Source organism: Tiliqua scincoides, chromosome 12 (assembly GCF_035046505.1).
Source record: "Tiliqua scincoides isolate rTilSci1 chromosome 12, rTilSci1.hap2, whole genome shotgun sequence".
Lineage (NCBI taxonomy): Eukaryota > Metazoa > Chordata > Lepidosauria > Squamata > Scincidae > Tiliqua > Tiliqua scincoides.
The window spans coordinates 16,688,507-16,707,390 of NC_089832.1; the positions used below are offsets into that span (position 1 = coordinate 16,688,507).

The window sequence follows — 18,884 nt, forward strand, 5'->3', positions numbered from 1 at the left end:
TCCCCAATAAAAAGGTACACTTTCACACCACAACAAGCAGTGCCAGCTCTACCCTGTTTACATAGTCTGGTGCTCCAGGGTATAATTTTGTTCCAGAGCAAAAATATGCTCCAAGCATATTAGAAAGAGGCTGTAATAGCCACCTTAAATCCCCTTCAGTGTGGGAAAAATGTGAGACAAAAATAATGCAAATAAATATCAGAGTAAAGCAAGATACAGATATTGAGAACCTTAATCCTAACTATTTATTTGGTGCGTCTACTTGCTAAAGTAGACTAACCATCATTGCCATGCTGATGAAAGAGGTTCAAGGAAAGGAATACAGTACATGCGCTTAAGGCTCACTTCCATTTTCTCCCTAGCAGGATTCTTCAGAGTGCAGCAAAATAAAACCTGAACAATGGCAAAAACGAACATTATGTTCAGCTAGGGAAAGCCAAAGAAAACCTCCTCTACACAGTTAAAATAGCACTGGGGGGGGGGGGTGGAAGTAGGAACAAAGTCTTTAAATACCCTATCCACCTGCTGTAGTTCTGTCCCATTTCAGGTGCCCCTTGGCACTTTTTTTTTTTTACAAACACACACAAGCAAGCACATGCCTTTAAAGTATCATGTACTTTGGCTATTACACAAAAATTTTCACATAAAAACAAAATAGTAACTGTTATTGTCTGCAGCCTGATCATTCCATTTAAAATGCTCCCACTGGATCTTCTTTAACTGAGAAACTTATTCATCAGAATCCTAGCTGTCTAGACTAGAGTTCATTCAGTGTGTGGGAAAAACAGTTCTATTACAAGCAGTGAAGTTCCAACTCTGAACGCCAAAAATACTTCTGCTGTTGTACTACTATGTACAGTAGGATCATATAACTTACTCAGTTTTCCATGGCATATAGTAAGTGCGCAGTTCAATTGATAACAGCTCTAAACATCTTTTGTTATTAAAAGTATTTTTCCTTACAGCAAAATTCAGCTTCCATGTTTTGCTGAAGACCTCAAACAGATAATTCGATCTAGCCTTTTCTAGCAACCAGATACTTGAAATAAACTAGGTCACGAGTGCTACAGTCAACAAGAAAGCCCACGTTACAAAAAAAAAAAAAAAAGGAATTGTCTTCTGCTTTTTCCATGTAGACCATTTAAAGTTAATGATACTGTTTACTATTTCCAAATAAAATGAAGGGGGAAGAGTACAAAGATGCTTGTTATTCAGTTGATCTTAAAGAGACAGAAGAAAGCAGCCCTTGGTCAATAGGTTTTGATGGACAGTGCATAATTAAGGTTACTTTTGTTCAAAGTTGGACATGTTTTTGTAAAAGATCCTCCAGACATTTCTTCTATAAAATATCTGTAGGATACAAGCAAGGATAAAAACAGCATTTCTCAGCTTTATCCTAGTTATACAGAGACTTGGATAGCCATTTAAAAGCACAACATTATTGGAAAGAGCTGTTTGCATAGCCATGCCAAACTACACATATGTACAGAAACCCAGCGACTCACCAAGTGAAAACTTCCAACTTCATGCTGCAAGCCTGTGTACGTAAAAAACTAAATAAAGGCAAAAGGGGAAGTAAAAAACTAAATAAAGGCAAAAGGGGAACGCCTACATAGAGGAAAAGAATTTAGGAGGGCAGCACGTTTTGTTCCTTATTACAACTACTTCTGGGGAAATGATTCAGAGTGGTCACTGCGATGATGAATTTTCTGAAAGGTCAAACCAAGTTAACCTTTGTAAAACTTAAGTCTGGCTGGAAAGTAAGTATTTTTCTTAAGAAGCGAACAGGTTCACAAGAAGATGTACAATTCAAATCTCTGAAGACCTGTATAGGCTGACTAGCAAAGGATATGTACCATTAATGAAGATGCATCAGCAGATGTTTAAGAAGATAAAATTCCAGAGCAAGACTACAAACAGCTGTGCAAGGGTAAGAGCTTTCTTTGGTAACACCCTGCCTTCCATCTCTCCGGCCATTATGGCTATTAAAATCTGGAGAGCATTTAAAGGGTACTTGAGTGAGAACATTGCACTCAAACTTTTGCTCCTTCAGTTTGCAGTAGTACAGAAAGCAGCAGGGGAGAAGGCAAGAAATTTACTGTAGAATAACAGAATTACTTTGCTGTAGTATCCCTTTGGATAATTGTAAGTTTTTCCAAACAATCAAATGGGGTCAGCTTCCCACACCTCATCTTCTGCAAGTCCTATATTGCTTATATCAATTAACCCTGTTCAGGAGGCAGGAGAAAGTGTTCCACATGGATGTTCTCATGGAACACCCAAACAGCACTGAATACACTGAAGCTCCTGCGACATGACAACAGTGTCCATAGTGCTAGCAGAGGTCTGAACAGCAGATCAAACCAGCTGTGATGCAAGCAGGATTTCCACGAGATGAATATATTTACATAGCATCTTAGAAGACCACGAATAAAATCTCAATCCTTTTGACACGTTCACAAAAATCCTGTTAAAATTTGGGATTGAACATACAAGAACGGTCACTTCTCTCACCCACAGCGCATGGATCTATTTCAGGGTAATGAGAGCCTGAAATATTACCCCGATATTGCCCCCCTTCCCACAATTTCCCTAAATTATGCAACTCTTGCAAGTAAGAAAATAGGCTAGAATCCTCAAAAGGGGGGGGGGAACAACCCAGAAACAACAGAACCTGCCATATAGAAACTGCTTCAGTCAACTACAATATCCACAGGGCAGGGAGACTCAGACAATCTGGTAAAAACATAACCCTTGTTGAATCCTTCAAGGATGGAATGAATCTCACTGTATACACAAAGAAATGAGAATTTCCAGAGTTGGGGGATGTTCAAGACAGGAAAACATTGGTAAGTAAAATCGTGGATGTTTTACGAGCCAGGTTTTCCTAGTAAGTGATGAGTGTTTTTACAGTGCAATGAACTTTAACATTTCAGGCTGGCTAATGAATCATCTCAGACAGCTCTTAACACACATTCCTCCTTGAGGAAAACAAGTGGGATGCATGTACTTATTTTATTGATACAAACCGTTTACTTCTCCAAGAACTAAAATTCTTTATGGTGATGGGCAGTTGGTGAACGCCTTCAAAATCTACTTGGTAGTTCAGAATACTTTCATAAATGTAATATGAGACATACAACTTTTTAAAAAAATTTGGTCAATTTTGCCAGGAATAGTAGGATGTATGGGAGCCATTTAAAGGTCATTAATAAGTTATACAGATGCCCCAGATTAAAAAAAAAATTAAGCTTTGCCCAAGCCATTCTTTAGTTTATGAATCCTCAAGCAGACAGAGTCTGCTCATACAAAACAAAAAAGGAAAAAAAACACACCTCTTTAAGTCCATGAGAGTAATAATATGCCCTGAGGCAAAAAGAAAAAATCAGCTCACTATACAACTCTACATTCACATTTATGCTGATGGTTTAGAAAACCTGAAGCTAAATGGGTAACCTAAAAGTGTAATTACAGTACAGACCACTGTCTGAATAGGCAGTTCTTTGCAAGAAAGGGCTTGCCCAGAATTCTCTCCATACCATTACTGACTGACAACCATAGGCATCCTTCAATTGTCTGGTACAAGACTACACAACCAGATTGCTGACTTCTACAACAAAAATCAATTGCTCTCTAGGACCCAGGCAAGATTCATGAATTTCAATCTCGGTTTTAATTAAGCAGCACACCATAAGCCAGCAAAATACTACGAAGAGGAATCATTTTGTTCTATGAAATTAGCCATTGTTGTTCACTTGGTTATTTTCAAATGGTATTACATCGTAAACAGTAAAACAATTTGGGATGTGTTTATAAGCAGCCCAATCGAATGCATGTCTATGCAAAAGTAAGTCCCACTGTGTTCAATGGGGCTTATGCTTAGGAAACTGCACAGGACTGCAGTTTTAGATATACAAGAAAAATCAGAACCACAGAAATTGTGCAATATACAGTATTTCAAAAGAAACATGTTCGATATCAGGCTGAAAGCAAGTCTCACTGAGCTCAAGAAAGCCTATTTCCACGTGACACCAGTATGAGCCATAAGTTAGACTGGCTTGTGGTCAAGAGGTATAAAGCAGAGGGCAGCTTCAGGTGACAGATGGAAAACAGAGTGACAAACTCTTTCCCTGCCTGCAGTCACCCCCTGTCCTGCTTAGCTACTTTTCCTTAGCATATTATTTGTACAGCTTGAATGAAGTATAACACGTTTTTAGAAGCACTCATATTTAGTTTCAATATGTGCTAACATGCACAAAAAATGCAGTTAAGATTTAATTTAATATTATACAGTCAAAGAAGCTTTCCAACTAGTACCAAGTACTGCATGCTATAGTTGTCTCATTGCTGTCTTCAGAATTATATTGTCCATTGCCTCATTCCCAAAATGTACAAGTGTGAATGTGAAGGTTGCATCAACTGCCGGAAATGAACATGTCAGTACACAAGTGGTTAGCCAATATTTCAACATTTATATGCCAATTCCTATGCTAGTTCTTCCCAAAAGTAATTGCTACCATATCCTATTTCTACAGAAATGCAATTAAATAAAATAGTTTGCAAAGATTCCCTATTCTGAATGACTCCATTGATCTTGCAAGTCAGAAGATTGGGGCGGGGGTGGGGGGAGTCTACTGCCTTCATATTAACTTTCATTGCAATTTCAAAACACAAAAAATGGATATTAGTATGAACTAAAAGTTTAGATAGAGTACAATACCAATGTTGTTCTACAATAATTAGCCTAATAATTTTATGACATCAGAAAATAAGAGGCAGAACACATGCATAACTATAGTTGCATCCAATCAAGTATTATGGATGACCATGAGACACTAGCTTTGCATCCAAATAGATTTAATGGTGGGTAGTCTCATAGGAAGTAGATGCCCCCAAACAAAGCGCTTTCAGGACATTAGTCAGTGTACAGGTCAAAATGGTATCATATCTGGTAACTCATTAAACGAGGAGTAGTTTACATAGTTCTCCTCAATGCTGCGTCTTTGGCTAGAACAAATAGCGTGGTGTGGTACACAGATCCCTTAGGGGTCGAACTGCCCTTTTCAGTGCGTTATCTGACCTAAGGTCAGCTAAAGGAAGGTCCACAGGCAGATCACAGCGCATAGCTATCAGGAGAAGGAATTAGAAAATCCAGTTTGCCCAGGGAACATATCCTATCCATAGAAACCACTTTTACTGAGCCAATGGATTCCTGGCAATATTTCAATTAACTCTGCCGTCTTTTCATTCATTGGAGCAATGCGAGGCACGCAGTGTGGATAAATATTGGACATATATGACACAGAACAGGAAGTTCCATAAACTGCTTACTCTTTGTTTCATATACATATGATCAGAATTTAATGCTGAATACAGCAATTCTATCCAATAGGAGTAGTGCATTCTGAGCCAAATCAGAACTTTTCCTGCCTATTAATTTATTTTGCTATGTAAACTGCTTTGTGAACTTTGTTGCAAAGCAGTATATAAATACAATACTCTGATGATTATTACTATTTCAATATTAAACTAACATCTATCTTATAGTGTTCTTTCACACAGCATTCAATTTTCAGGAAACACATCCCCAGAACCATTGGAGATGCTGTATTCAATTTACAAAACTAGAAGCCTCTGGGGTAAGTTTGCTCAGGAATGCTCATATTTCTACCATCAGCAGCTGCAATAAAGGTGGTATTTCAAACAATTAACTGTAAACTCCAGAAGCTGGATCAGTCTGCCCAGCAATTTGTATGCAGACTGTTTCTAGTTAATTTCTTGGGTAAGCAAGCTAGACAGAAATTAAAAACATGTTTTGTTGACAAAACAAAAATGAACTCAACTTTCCTGTACTTCTGAACAATTTACATTCCAGTCCCTTCAATGCCCCTGCCTGTTCATTCCCTCCCTTTCTCTTTCCATTGTACAGCTCTCTCATATGAAAATGTCCCTTAACACTTCCCATGGTTTCCACTATTTCTAAAGTATCAAAGCTTCCTTATACTTTTAGCAACAAGAATTTTTTTAAACATATCTACTAGTGCTGGTAGACACTGGAGTGCAATTAATTTGTATTTGTTCAGAAATCAATGACAGTCATCTGTGTCATCCAAAATAATCTTCCTCAGGGTAAGTGTGGGGCCTCTGTGACATATTCACAACTTTAATTGATGCAATGATAAATACAAATATTTAACACAATGCATTCAATAGTGCATCTTGATTATATCAATTAACAAGGTTTATTCAACCAACCCAGCAACTATTCTAACAGATGCAACTCCAAAGACAGATTTTACCTCTGTCTTGGAATGTTTTGTGTGAACACTATGTACTAACCCTTTCCTTATCTTAAATCTTATACTTCGCACAAGTTATTTATGAAGGACAACTAAAATATAGTTTGTACCTTATGTGAGAAGAGTGATTAAGACCAATATGAAGTTTCAATTAATTTATAACCTACCATGGTACACACAGAGCTCTATAATTGCATTCCATAGCTTAGCAATAGTAGCTAGAAATGTGTAAGTAGCCTATGGAGATGACTAACACACATGGAGGTTTGAAGGATGAGGGGAGAAGGTGTCCTTTCACATTTCTCCCCTCCAGTCCAAGCACTATCATGAAAGCTCTCATTTTCAAAACCAGATACAATATCTTGTTAGATAGAACTATTACTCAGAAAAGGATGAGCACAGGACAGTTTTTGCCTTCAGGAAGACGCCTAATCAGAGATTATCATAATTTGTGCTTCTAATGGACACAAAATCACTTGCATTGTTGGAAATAGTGCAGCAGCATACTTCCTGCACACAGCAATTCTAGGTTTCAAAATATTAAAACATTGACCCAATACTTTCTCAACAGCTACGTACTTTCTATACTTCACTAAGGAAGTGAGCAAGATAGTTACTAAAAAGATACAAAAATAGTATATACGCTATCAAAGCAAAGAAAGTAGGAAGACTTATGCCAATAAGTGTGGAAGGCACACCAGGGATTTCCACAAACAAAAGGGCAGGTTCTGCATATCTGGAAGAACCTTAAGGTATATGGAAATGTATTGGTGAATTTTTTTTCTAGGTTAAAAGGTGAAAAAATGAAAAATAAAACTGCACATGCATAGCTTTACGGGGTAGAAATGGACAGACTGGAAAAGCTTTCAACTATTTCTTAAAGAGAGAAATCCCAAGTGCAAGGCATGTTTCAATGGTCAATGCAATCCCTCTTTTCCTCTACCTGTTCTCAGATGTGCTCCCTAAACAGATACCCAGATTCTCTTCTAAACTAAGAGGTTGAGAAAGAAGAGACTGCTCCCTTTCAAGTCTCTCTTAATATTTCTCTTGCTCCTCAAGTGCAAGAACATGTGTTTACACCCTCCCCCCTTGTCCTCTTCTTTGGATAAGGAGGTCAGTCAGCCTATCCGCTCAACAATATAGGCATCTGTTGGCTAGTGTTGTCACTCCACCCCTCAGGCACACTACAGCAGAACAAGAACACAACAACCACCCCACAACAGACTGCCACCAAAGAAATAAAGGAGTTAATCCACCCTGGTAACCTTTCCACCTTCACCTACTCTTTCCATCCTGCATGTCAGGGGGTTTAGAGGCACGGCACACAGCCATTTTTTCCTTTGAGCAGACCAAACTGAACACCCTCACTTGGTGATATTTGTTAGAAACAATATTTCTTATCATCATCAAGTAACATTAAGTGAATAATTTGGCTCACCAGTACTATAGTTCCAGAAGTTTCAGCTACCTGGAACACAAAGTCTCTGTTCTGTTATCTCTACATGTAGCTCTAAGTAATGCTAAACGGATCTTCTCTACCTGCAGGGAATCTGTTTAAAAGTGAAACAAGATTAATAACTGCTGTGTCTCTTCTCCAGCTCTCAACACATATGCTTTTAAAAAGCATGTTATTTGAAGATACAAACAACTGTCTTCCCAATGCCTGTTATACAAAGCAAAAAATGCCAAGAGAAGTTGTTTTCAAAGGTTCCCCTCAATTTATTAACTAAATTTCAGAATCAGTATAGCTGTCTTATACTAATGGCTGAACAGATGTCTTAACTCAGTACAGAAGATTGTCTTAACTCAATGCAGAAGAAATATTTTTACATCTTCTAGCTTTTACATGAGTATATTTGCGCAACTGATACAATCACTAGAGCGTTAAACAACCAATTCTCAATCTTTCCAAGCAGTGATAACCCAGAATAACCCGATTCCAGGAGTAAAGTATGCTCTAAGATGAAAACATGTTTGTTTCAAAATGCAAGTAGTATCATGTTCTCACACAGCTGATCAACATGCAGAGATCAGAAGGTCTCTGCATGCCAATTCGCATGAGGCCATGAATAGCATATAAGAGGGTCTCAAGTATAGTTGTCCTGTAAAAGGGCTTGAGGGAGAATAAAGAATAAAGTCACTGTCCATTAAATGCAGCATATTCCTTCAGCCTGCATCATTCAGTCCAAGCCTCCTGGAGGTATGTCTTGGGAAAGTCTTCAAAGTCCATCCTGAACATCTTTCCACTTGGGGCTTTTGCCATTCAGGCAAGTCCAGAACCACTACCGCTTTACAATCTCAGGAGTACTTCTGCCAGCTCTCCCTGCCATTCAGCAAGTCTTCACCACTACTTCCAGTGCTTTGCCCCTTAGGCTCTACTGTTAGCTGGCTTATGCCCTGTTCCTCAACCACCTCACAGGTATTTCCACCACCTCACACATACAGGTTTGTAACATATGGGTATTTCTGTTATTCTGGTTAATGTTACATAATACATGGGACTTTACAAGCATATCTATGAGCATATTATATCCTTTTTGTCCATTACAATGGAGCAAGAGTCTAATATTTCACAGAAAGATTGTACAGCTAATTCCACTTCATAAATGGCTATAATAGAACACAGGACCTTCCTTTTGGATCATATCAATTGCCTCCAAGTTCACTTTTGCTCTCCTCAGTTATTTCACATGATACAAGATGCCTGTTTCTCCATTGCGGCCTCCTAAACAAGGTCACTGGCAATGAAACCAACTTCCAAGAGTTGAGTCAAGGATAACAACAGACAGGAATTGTTGCTAAAACAGCATGCAAAAAAGGCTTTTTAACTGCACAAAAACCAAGCCCACATTTATATTAATCTGAGCTCCTCCATCTTGCAAGAATCTTGCAACCAAAGTAAAATCTTGAAACTTCAATTGCTAGTCAGCTTGCTATTAGAATAAATTCATATAGCAGAACCAGGAAGAAAAAACAAAACCTACACCTCTCTTATAAATTACAGCAGTGTAAATTTCAGTGTTATTTGCATTCATGTGCAAAGATTGGAATGTGTGATATACAAGCAGATGTTGCAGAGTGTTATAATACATGGGTCTGAGTAAATAGAATTGGGCACATGCCCTTGTCACCAACACGGCACAACTCATAGAACTGCAGCAGAACCAGATCGGACAGATCCGGGCTAGAACAAATAAGCAGCAGGATACCTTGCCCTATAAAAAAGGCCTATGGTAAACAGCACCCTAGTGGCTTTTTACTGTTGGGTTCAAAGAGTAGCTGATTAACACTATTCATGGTAGGGTTAGACCAGAGTTGCACAGTCCCAGTGAGCAATGGTGGCATCACACACATGTAGAATGATCTAAACTGTCAAGTACACTGCCAAGTACTTGAAACCATGCCAAGTACCAGCAGTGATATTTGTGGCACATGCTGAAAAAAACATTTGGCAACACTTTCATTTTTCTTGTTCGCCATGCTTCGCATTCTGGAATGTAACCCCCATTCTCTTTCTACTCAGAGTTCTTTGGCTCCAAGCCTTAAGAACTAGCAGCTCTATTCACCATGGAGCTAACACAAAATAATGTTTGGGTCCCCATTTCTATTCAGCTGGAAAGTGGCCAAGCTATAACCCGTTCAAATTAAAAACACACTTGAAACAGTAAAGACTTCAGAATTTACCTTGTCTCTGCACACTCAATTGAAGTGAAAAGTGTAAGGGATTCTTGCAGTGTGAGTTCCAGTCATGTATTAATGCTTCTGCATGTGGAAGACTATGCCATACAGAAGCACTGGAATACGATAATGAACACTTCTACTCTGTGGAACATCAACTAATACACTAAAGATATCCTTGCTTAAGAGTGAAAGAACACTTTTGATGGCCGCTAGTTCATTAAGAAACTATTGCACTGGAATTGTACGAGAATGAAGTTATTTCTGTTGCAGAACCAATCCTCTGTCTGCCCTATGTTTTTTGATGTGGGTAACCAGATGCCAAATAATGGGAACCTGTTTGGACTAATTCAGGTAGTGTTGAAACAGTGGGTGAAAAGCTTTAAAGGGCAGGTCACAACATGGGCTGGCCTTCAAACACAACATTCAAGGAGTGTGCTCATTAGCATTACTTCAAAATCGGGATAGCCTGAAGGCATAAAACATCTATATAGTGATGACTCTTATATACAGACTTTCACACCATATTTTGAGCAAGCAGACAAGAGAATGGCCTGCTCTGAAACATTCTTAATATAAATAGCTCTGTTCAGAATAAGAGTCTGTCAAAATCTAGGGTAAGTCGCAAAATGAGAACAAGTTGAGCACAGAACATGTTTGTGTTTGCATCTTTCAGTTGATTTAACAGGGTCAGCAGTCTCTGAGAAAAGCAGCAGAATAACTAATTGGTCATTAGTCATTGACCAACACTAACCCCGGCCATTCTAAAGAAGCAAACTGGCTGTGCTGTTACAAGCCAATAAGGGTTACCCCAAATAATTTAGAAGCAGATCACCTCAGTCATCTAAATACAAGGCCATGATGAAACTACTGTGAAGCTACTAGACTTGTAGGAACCGAGTCCTACGCTCCTGTTTCCTTTCCATGAGGGTTGCCAGACAGAAAATAATATCCCAAGACTAAATAATTATATACACAAAAATGCAATGCAAAATTACAGAAATACTTTTTAACTGTATGTACCAAAATATACCTTCTAAAACTCTCCTTAACAATCAATATCATTCAGAATATATCCACTTAAAATTATCCAACCCAAGCCAATAGAAAATGTTAGTATTTGTGGAATATTCCACAAAATATCTACCCTCGTCCCAAATACATTTCATTAAGTGGATTTGGATAGCCATTCTATCAAAGAAAGAAATTACCTCCTAGTGTTTTGACGCTTCCAGGGTTTTGTGGTTAATAGCCTTGAATATTTTCCTAGATTTTAAGATGAAAGGTCAATGTTAACAGGCCACTATGTGCAAGTCACTGACGTCAGTGACAGTGCTCCAATCCAGCTTTTTCAATCTAGACTTAACTGAATTAGGACTACTTCCTCACCCAGACAAAATCAACATGCAGTCTAATGATTTTACCAAATCCAGGAAGGATGTGCATATACACATACATTCGTATAGGATTCAAATACCTGAAATATCAAAGTTTCCAAGCACAGTTTATGATAACCATTATTCAGTTTGTCCTCATTAACACACATAAACTGCACAATTCACTTACTGAAATCTAAACAAGAAAAACCAGACACCTTTGAATCGTCTTACCCATTTCTCCATCTACTCAGGACAAAAAGTATATTTTTATATGGAAGGCAGAAAAAGCAAAAGCAGAACTGGCTATTTATGTTTCTTAAAATAAGTAAAATTTAGATAATATTCATCCAGCACTGATTAAGGACTAACACACAAGATAACTGATTTCCTATTCTGCAGTCATCCTTGCAGCTAGCTCATGCTCTTGTCCTTACACTAAAATATCCAATTTTGGAGGTTCCTCCTTTAGGATACAGGTATCAAAACCGAAATAGTGCAGCTGATAACAAAGACAAAATGTTCTTCAATAATTCAGCAGGCATAAATTCAATTCCCAAGCCCTCAAATCTATGTGGTGTTCAGATAACTATAAACTGACAAATAGGATTTCTTTTCCAAGATAATGCATATACCAAATAGAAAAGCTTACTTTTTTATCCGATCATGAAAAGCCACATGTACTGGTAGGTTTCCAGACACAGCGGATTATTTTTCGCCGCAAGAGGAAGGGAACACTTGTTCGTTTTGCTTTAGCATCCCCCTCTTATCATGATAGGCAGGGTGAAATATGCAACCTTGGATGATGCTCAGCAGTGAATCACATTTTCCTGTTGTGTTTTTTTTCCCCTCAGTTACATCAGCATCAGGCCACATCCAGAGCCCAGCCTCCTGAGTTGCGTCTAGGAAGGGGGCGTGAGAAGGAGGAAATGATGCTGCTGAATACCAAGGACCTGAAGGAGCCATCTGGTCTGAACTGAGAAAGATGCTACTGGTTCAATAGAAAGGTTCACAAAGAGCTGCTTACCTCTCACTCAATTACTGGAAAGGAGATACTCCTGCTGGACAAAGGCCAGAATCAGCTCACTGAGAGGGGTTTGTAATCTGGGATGTAACTATTTAAGGCCCATCACAGACAACAGATATAGTGTCTGCCAACACAATCGGTTGCTACAGTGAACAAACAAAAGGTAAAAGAGGGGGAAAGGGTAACAGCAGCAGTGGGGCTGGGCATGAGGTGTATTGAAGCCACCTGCTTTGCATCCTTCACCGAGCACCTGAAGCACACAAGGTGGCAAAACGCCAAATGTTTTCCAAGTCAAAACACATTTCACACAGCAGTAAAGTTTCACTTCACACCAATCACAAAACATTTTTGTGTGTGGAGAAAACCTGTTCTACAGATTTGTATAATCCTCTTCTACAGCTGTCTTTTGTACCCACAGGAAAACTACCAAACAGGATATCTGGATAATTTCAAGATACCTTGAAACGAGTTGTTTCACATCATAATGTAGAAATCTGAGCCGGCAGCCCAGATGAGCATGTGGAACATGTTCCGGACAGGGGTGAGATTTGATCCAGGGAGGTCCTGATTTGTAGCTCAGCCCCTAACTACTATGCTACAATCCCTGGATATGAATGAGATATGTGCCTCTGAAAGGAGGGGAAAAATGCAACTGATGACAGGATGGCCACCTGGATTGAAAGTGAATGTGAAGAAAATTGGGATGATGTACAATGGCGGGTGAAGCATGGGTATCCTTAGTGGATGAAGCAGAGATAAAGTGTGTTGTGTTCCACATGGTTGGGACGTTTTTTCCCCAAGTGGTGCTCCTCATATTTAGCAGGGAGAGAGCAACTGTCCCTATTCACCCCAGCACGTCTTCTCTAGGGGCTGTTTGATGGTGTCTCTTCTGCATCAAAAGCCCTACTGGGACAGGGAGCCATTTAACTATTTGATTTTTGTGTGTAAACTGTTTTGTGAACTTTTATTGAAAAGTAGTGTATAAAAACTGCTTATATATAAATACTGCTTATATCAAAGCAGTATATAGATACTGCTATAATAAGTACTGATGATGATAGATAGATATGGGGACAAGGAAGGGATAGATAGATCACTGTTTATCATCATTTGTTCCCTGCTGTATCACTTTGCATGGCCCCCTTATTGGAACTACCACTGGAAGTAACTGGTGACGACATCATCCCCAGTTAACTTCCAGATTGGCAAACACCACTAAGAGGCTCAGGGCAGAGGGGAAGACTTTTTCAAGCATGTGCTGCTTGTCTTGTTGCACTACTGGTCTTGCTGCCAGGTGGCAGGGATCTGGGGTCTTGCAAGTACCACTGACACCACCCAACTATCACCCATGGTATGAGTACCACTGGTCGAGAAACACTGAGATAGAGGGATAGATCTAGATTTCTTTTATTTTTAATGTTTATTTGTATTTTACTCTGTATTTTAATGTTTGATTGCTAGTTGCCTTGGGTGCCCTTCAGGGAGAAAGGCGGAATATAAATCTAATTAATCTATTTTTCAACCATTGTGCCATTGCACACTGGTGCGGCACATGGGACTGACCATTTGTTAGTTGGGCTATTGGGGAATATAAGCAGCAGTCCAGTGTGCTGTGTCAACTGTCCAAAAACCTGATGTGTGCCTTGACAATTTTAGCCCCTTGTTGGTGTGCCATGAAAAAGACTGAAAATTACTGAGATAGATAAATGGGTGCCCCCCCCAATACAATCTGGAGAAGAGAGGGGCAAGGAAGGGAGGGATAGATGCACTCCCCCAATACAATTTGGAGAGGAGAGGAAAAGGAAGGGATGGATGGATGTCCCCCCCCAACACAATTTGGAGAGGAGGGGGACAAGGAAGGGAGGGATAGATGCAACCCCCAGTACAGTTTGAAGAGAAGAAGGGCAAGGAAGGGAGGGGTAGATGCACCCCCCAATAGATAAGGATGGGATGGATAGATTACCCCCATACAATTTGGAGAGGAAGGATAAATATGGGGGCAACGAAGGGAGGGACAGAGAGATGCGCCCCCCAATACAATTTGGAGAGGAGAAGAAGAGTAAGGGATGGATGAATAGATAGGCAAGGAAGGGATAGATGGATTTCCCCTCTTTCATCACAATTTAGAGAGGAGGGGGGCTCCTCAATTTAGAGAGGAGGAATAGATGCACCCCCAATATGGAGAGGGGTAAGGAAGGGAAGAATAGATGCAACCCCCAGTACTGTTTGGAGAGGGGCAAGGAAGAGAAGGAACAGATGCACCCCCCAATAGATAAGGGTGGGAATGATGGATAGATCCCCCCCCCAGAATTTGAAGAGGAAAGGAAGGAATGGATAGATATGGGGGGGCAAGGAAGGGAGGATCAGATAGATGCATACACCCCACCAATAGAATTTGGAAAGGAAAAGGAAGGGATGGAAGGAAGGATGGATGGGCAAGGAAGGGATGGATGCCCCCAATACAATCTGGAGAGGGGCAAGCAAGGGGCGGTGGATATAGAAGCAAGGAAGAGCGAGCGAGCGAGAGAGATCCCCCCAGAAAAGAAAGGGGTGGGTGTACAGATGTGTAGACAAGGCATATAGACACTTAGGTAAGGGACACAGAAGAGGCAGAGGATCTATAGGTGAGGCGCACAGATGTGTAGATAAGGCATAAAGATCTAGTCGTTTGACTTTGTAAACCGCTTTGTGAACTTTCTGTTGAAAAGCGGCGTATAAATGCTGCTGCTGCTCCTCAATGCATAGATAAGGCGTGCAGACGAGGCTGAAGTTCTATAGGCGAGGCATGCAGATGTGCAGGCGAGGCATGCAGATGGACAGGTGAGGGGGCAAGAGGGGGAGAGCCCCCACACAGCCTGGGGGAGGGGCTGCGCCTCCTGCTGCCTCGCAGGCTCTCCGCAGTGCAGGGGGCGGGCAGGCGAGCCTGAGCAGCCCCCGCACCCCCAGGAGGAGGGTCCCGCCCCACAGCGCCCCCCCGACATGGGCTCTCCCGCCCCCGAAGGGGGGGCCACACCAGGCCCGCCGCGCACTCACCGTGAGACGCCCAACAAACTCCTGCGACGCCGTTGCCCGCCTCTCGCCGTTTAAAATGGCTGAGGACGCCGCCGTGGACCGGAGTGCGAGGGTGGGAGCGAGGAGTCGCTGAGGTAACTCCAGGGCAAGCCGGCGAGGAGGGGCCAATCGGAAGCCGCCGAGGCTTGAGCGACGCCGCGCGCAGCCAACGGGGAAGGAGGGTGGGCGGGGCGGAGGCCGCGCGAGTGTGGAGCCGCTGAGGTAACTCCAGGGCAAGCCGAGAGGACGAAGAGCCAATCAGAAGCCGGAGAGGCGTGAGTGACGGCGCGGACAGCCAATGCGAAGGGAGAGGGGGCGGGGCGGAGCGCGCGCGTGGACCTGCGTCGGCGGCTGAGGCGAGTGACGGGGCTGCTGAGGTGAGGGGTGGTGGTGGAGGGAGAGCTGGAGCGACGTGGGCGGAGGAGCGGCCCAGCCTGGCCGCAGACGCTGATTCAGAGCCCCTCACACGGACTGACGCTTCTGCCTCAGGAGGCGCGTCAAGTGGGGCCGGGGCGGGGAAGAGCTTGGCTGGACCAATCAAAAGACGCACACAGGAGATTGTCCCGCCCCTCGTGAGGTGGACCTGTCAATCGCAAGCCACGCCCCCATGCCACCTAACTGCAGGATGCAGCACGCGTCCCATTGGCACCGCTATGCCAGTGCTGGAAAGTGGGTTAGGATTTGGGCCTTTGAGTTCTCTTTTTCTTTTTCCCAGTCCTAAACATGCCTAATTTCATAAACCTGCGCCTTCCCCCCTGCCCCTTTTTTCCCAAATTAAAAAAAACACATATCATTTTGGTACCTCTTCTTTGCGCCCTGTACAAGCTGCACACAGTGCCTGGCAATCTAAAGAGATAAGAGCTGATAAGAGCCTGTTTGCAGCCTTGGTAGCTCATCAGCTGTGAGCACATAATGACCTGGTAGAGAGCCGTTTATCAAGCTGGCCTGATAAGGAGATTCCCTTGACCTGTCAAGTGATAAGGGAGGTCTTTATGTTTGACACCTCTGGTCTATGGGCTGATGGTCTTCTGCTCCCTCAAATGATTCTACCCTTTCTTCCTTCCTGCTCTCAGAATTCCTAAATGATGCATCCTCTCTTCCGTCCATGAAATCCCCTCTTCATGTTTTTGTGGCATCATTAAGACAAAGATCTAGGTAGAGTGCATCCACTCTACCTACTTAGCTTATATATGAGTTTTTTTTTATCAATCGACCAAACCTTTATTAGGCATAAAAATCAACATAATATCTCTAAACAATCCAATGTATAAATAGATGTTAAAAAAGAGAAATAAAGATAAAGGTTAAAACACAACAATTTACTTGCGAGGTAACTCCAGGTTGCTTAGGACCAACAGATTAGCCTGCTTCAAGTTACTCAGGTGTAAAAATTTCGCCTTATGTATTAGTAACTGAAATAACTGCATATTCTTCCCTGCCTGTCCATGTTTTTTTCTTATTTCTGTCTAGATTGTAAGTACCTTGGGGCAGGGACCTGTCCTCTCAAGTGTCATGTGTATTGATGGTGCTGTATAAATAAAATAGTTATTTATCGGCTGCACTGATGTGCAGATACAACACGTGCATAGGCAGTTGAAGATAAGTGTCTTACACCACAAGCCTATGCGTGTTTACTCAGAAGTAATTGCCACTGTGTTCAGTGAAACTCACTCCCTAATAAGTGCATTTGAGATTGCAACCAGAAACACCCAATATGTGTAGGAGTGACAGAGATGAATGTATTTTGGTGGCTTCCACACAGGTCCGTAACAAATCAGCCCTAAAATGGATGAAAAATGAGTTTGTTTTAAATACTGCTTAATCCAATAAAAGATATTCTATCACTTGTTTCTCATTTTGAATTTACCAATATCGATGGGTATCTGGCTCACTTTGTTATTTGTATAATTGCAACTCACTATTTTCATAATGTTGATTCACTATATTTGTGCAATGATTTGTGGTTGGTTGTGATTTTTTTAATTTTTATTTAAGGAGATTTGTATCCTGCCTTCCAACCTACAAGGCAACCCTCAAGGTAGTTCACATCAGTTTAGGGCACAATCCTAACCAGGTCTATTTTGGTCAATGGGGCTTACTCTCAAGAAAGTGTGGTTAGGATTGCAACCTTAAATGCACAACACAACGACAAAACTTGAAATAGAAACAAATGGAAGAACACGGCCCCGTATATCTCCTTAACCACATCAGTTGTGCTTAATCTGTTGGGCTCAACCATCTTTCTATAAAGTCAACCAATGTTATACCCCTTTTAGAAGGCCGAAATAGCTTGAGATTCATGTGGTAGCCATTCAATTCTGAAGGGGTAACCATTGAGTTAAACGAAATAGAAAAGGCAACTGCAGTTAGAAAATGGTTTTGTTGTACCAAAATGAATGTAGTTCACAGTACAGCTGATTTTTTCATTTTTTTCACAGGGCCTATGTGTCCCCATGAAATGGTTTCAGGTTTTGGTGTGCCTGCTATGTCCTTCAACATGGCCTTGCATGTGAAATATTAATTGCGCACTCCATAGAACAGCTCTGATGGGGCATGCGATTAGTTCCAATGGTTTCAGTTTCATCCCCTCCTCCACTTCCAGTTTTAAAACATATCCATATTAGGCATAGGGCTGCAGAGTTCCGTCTCTGGAGTTGAACTTGCATGCAAAGATAAAATCAGATGAAGGACTCTGTCACCAAGACTTCCTTTTTCTCTATACACTGCATGGAGGAGGAGAAATCCTTCCCCCACCCCCACCCAGGCTGAAGTAGCTATTCCTGTTTTGACCACATGTTTATGAAGGCTGCTGCCAGACAGATGGAAGGACTGTCATAAAACTTTAGGCAGTGGATTGCATGCCTTCCACTGCAATCAGTAGGACAGGTTTTGGATAGGTATGCCAAAGCCTTACAGCTGTTTATAAAGCACATGACATGACTCCTGTCTCTTTATTCTGTTTTATAGAGTTTAGGCCCCTATTTCTTAGACATTTGTAGCATAGAAATCTCTCCTTCCTCTCCCCCCCTCCGCCTCTCTGTTACAACAAATGGATATGCAGCCACTGTCAGCTAAAGAGCCCAATCCTGTGCATGTCTACTCAGAAGTAAGTCCCATTATAGTCAATTGGGCTTACTCCCAGTTAAGTGTGAATAGCGTGAACTTTCCAGCACTGACATAAGGGCAATGCAACTCCGAGGAAAGGGAACAAACATTCCCTGACCTTGGGGAGGCCTCCATGAGTGCCCCCCAACTGCAGGATGCAGCACATGCCCCACTGGCACAGCTATGCCAGTGCTGGAAAGTGGGTTAGGATTGCACCCTAAGTCAACTTGTATGGCTTCTCCTGTGAGATGGAAGATTTGTGGACATGAAGGTGGATAGCTTCTGGGGGTTGCTTTGGATCCAGGAAAAGGAGTAGGGAGGAAAGAGTTAGAAAAAACAAGGCCCTTC

The 18,884-nt window shown here is 41.5% G+C and overlaps 1 protein-coding gene across 2 annotated transcripts in view; it reads right to left on the minus strand.

Annotated features, from left to right (window-relative positions):
• Nucleotides 1–15,488, minus strand: part of ACSL4 (acyl-CoA synthetase long chain family member 4) — a 39,479-nt gene extending 23,991 nt beyond the window's left edge. For both annotated transcript variants that reach the window (XM_066640083.1, XM_066640082.1), the window contains exon 1: nt 15,414–15,488. The gene's annotated coding sequence lies outside the window, so the exon portion shown is untranslated. The remainder of the gene's footprint in view (nt 1–15,413) is intronic.
• Nucleotides 15,489–18,884: the final 3,396 nt, after the last annotated feature.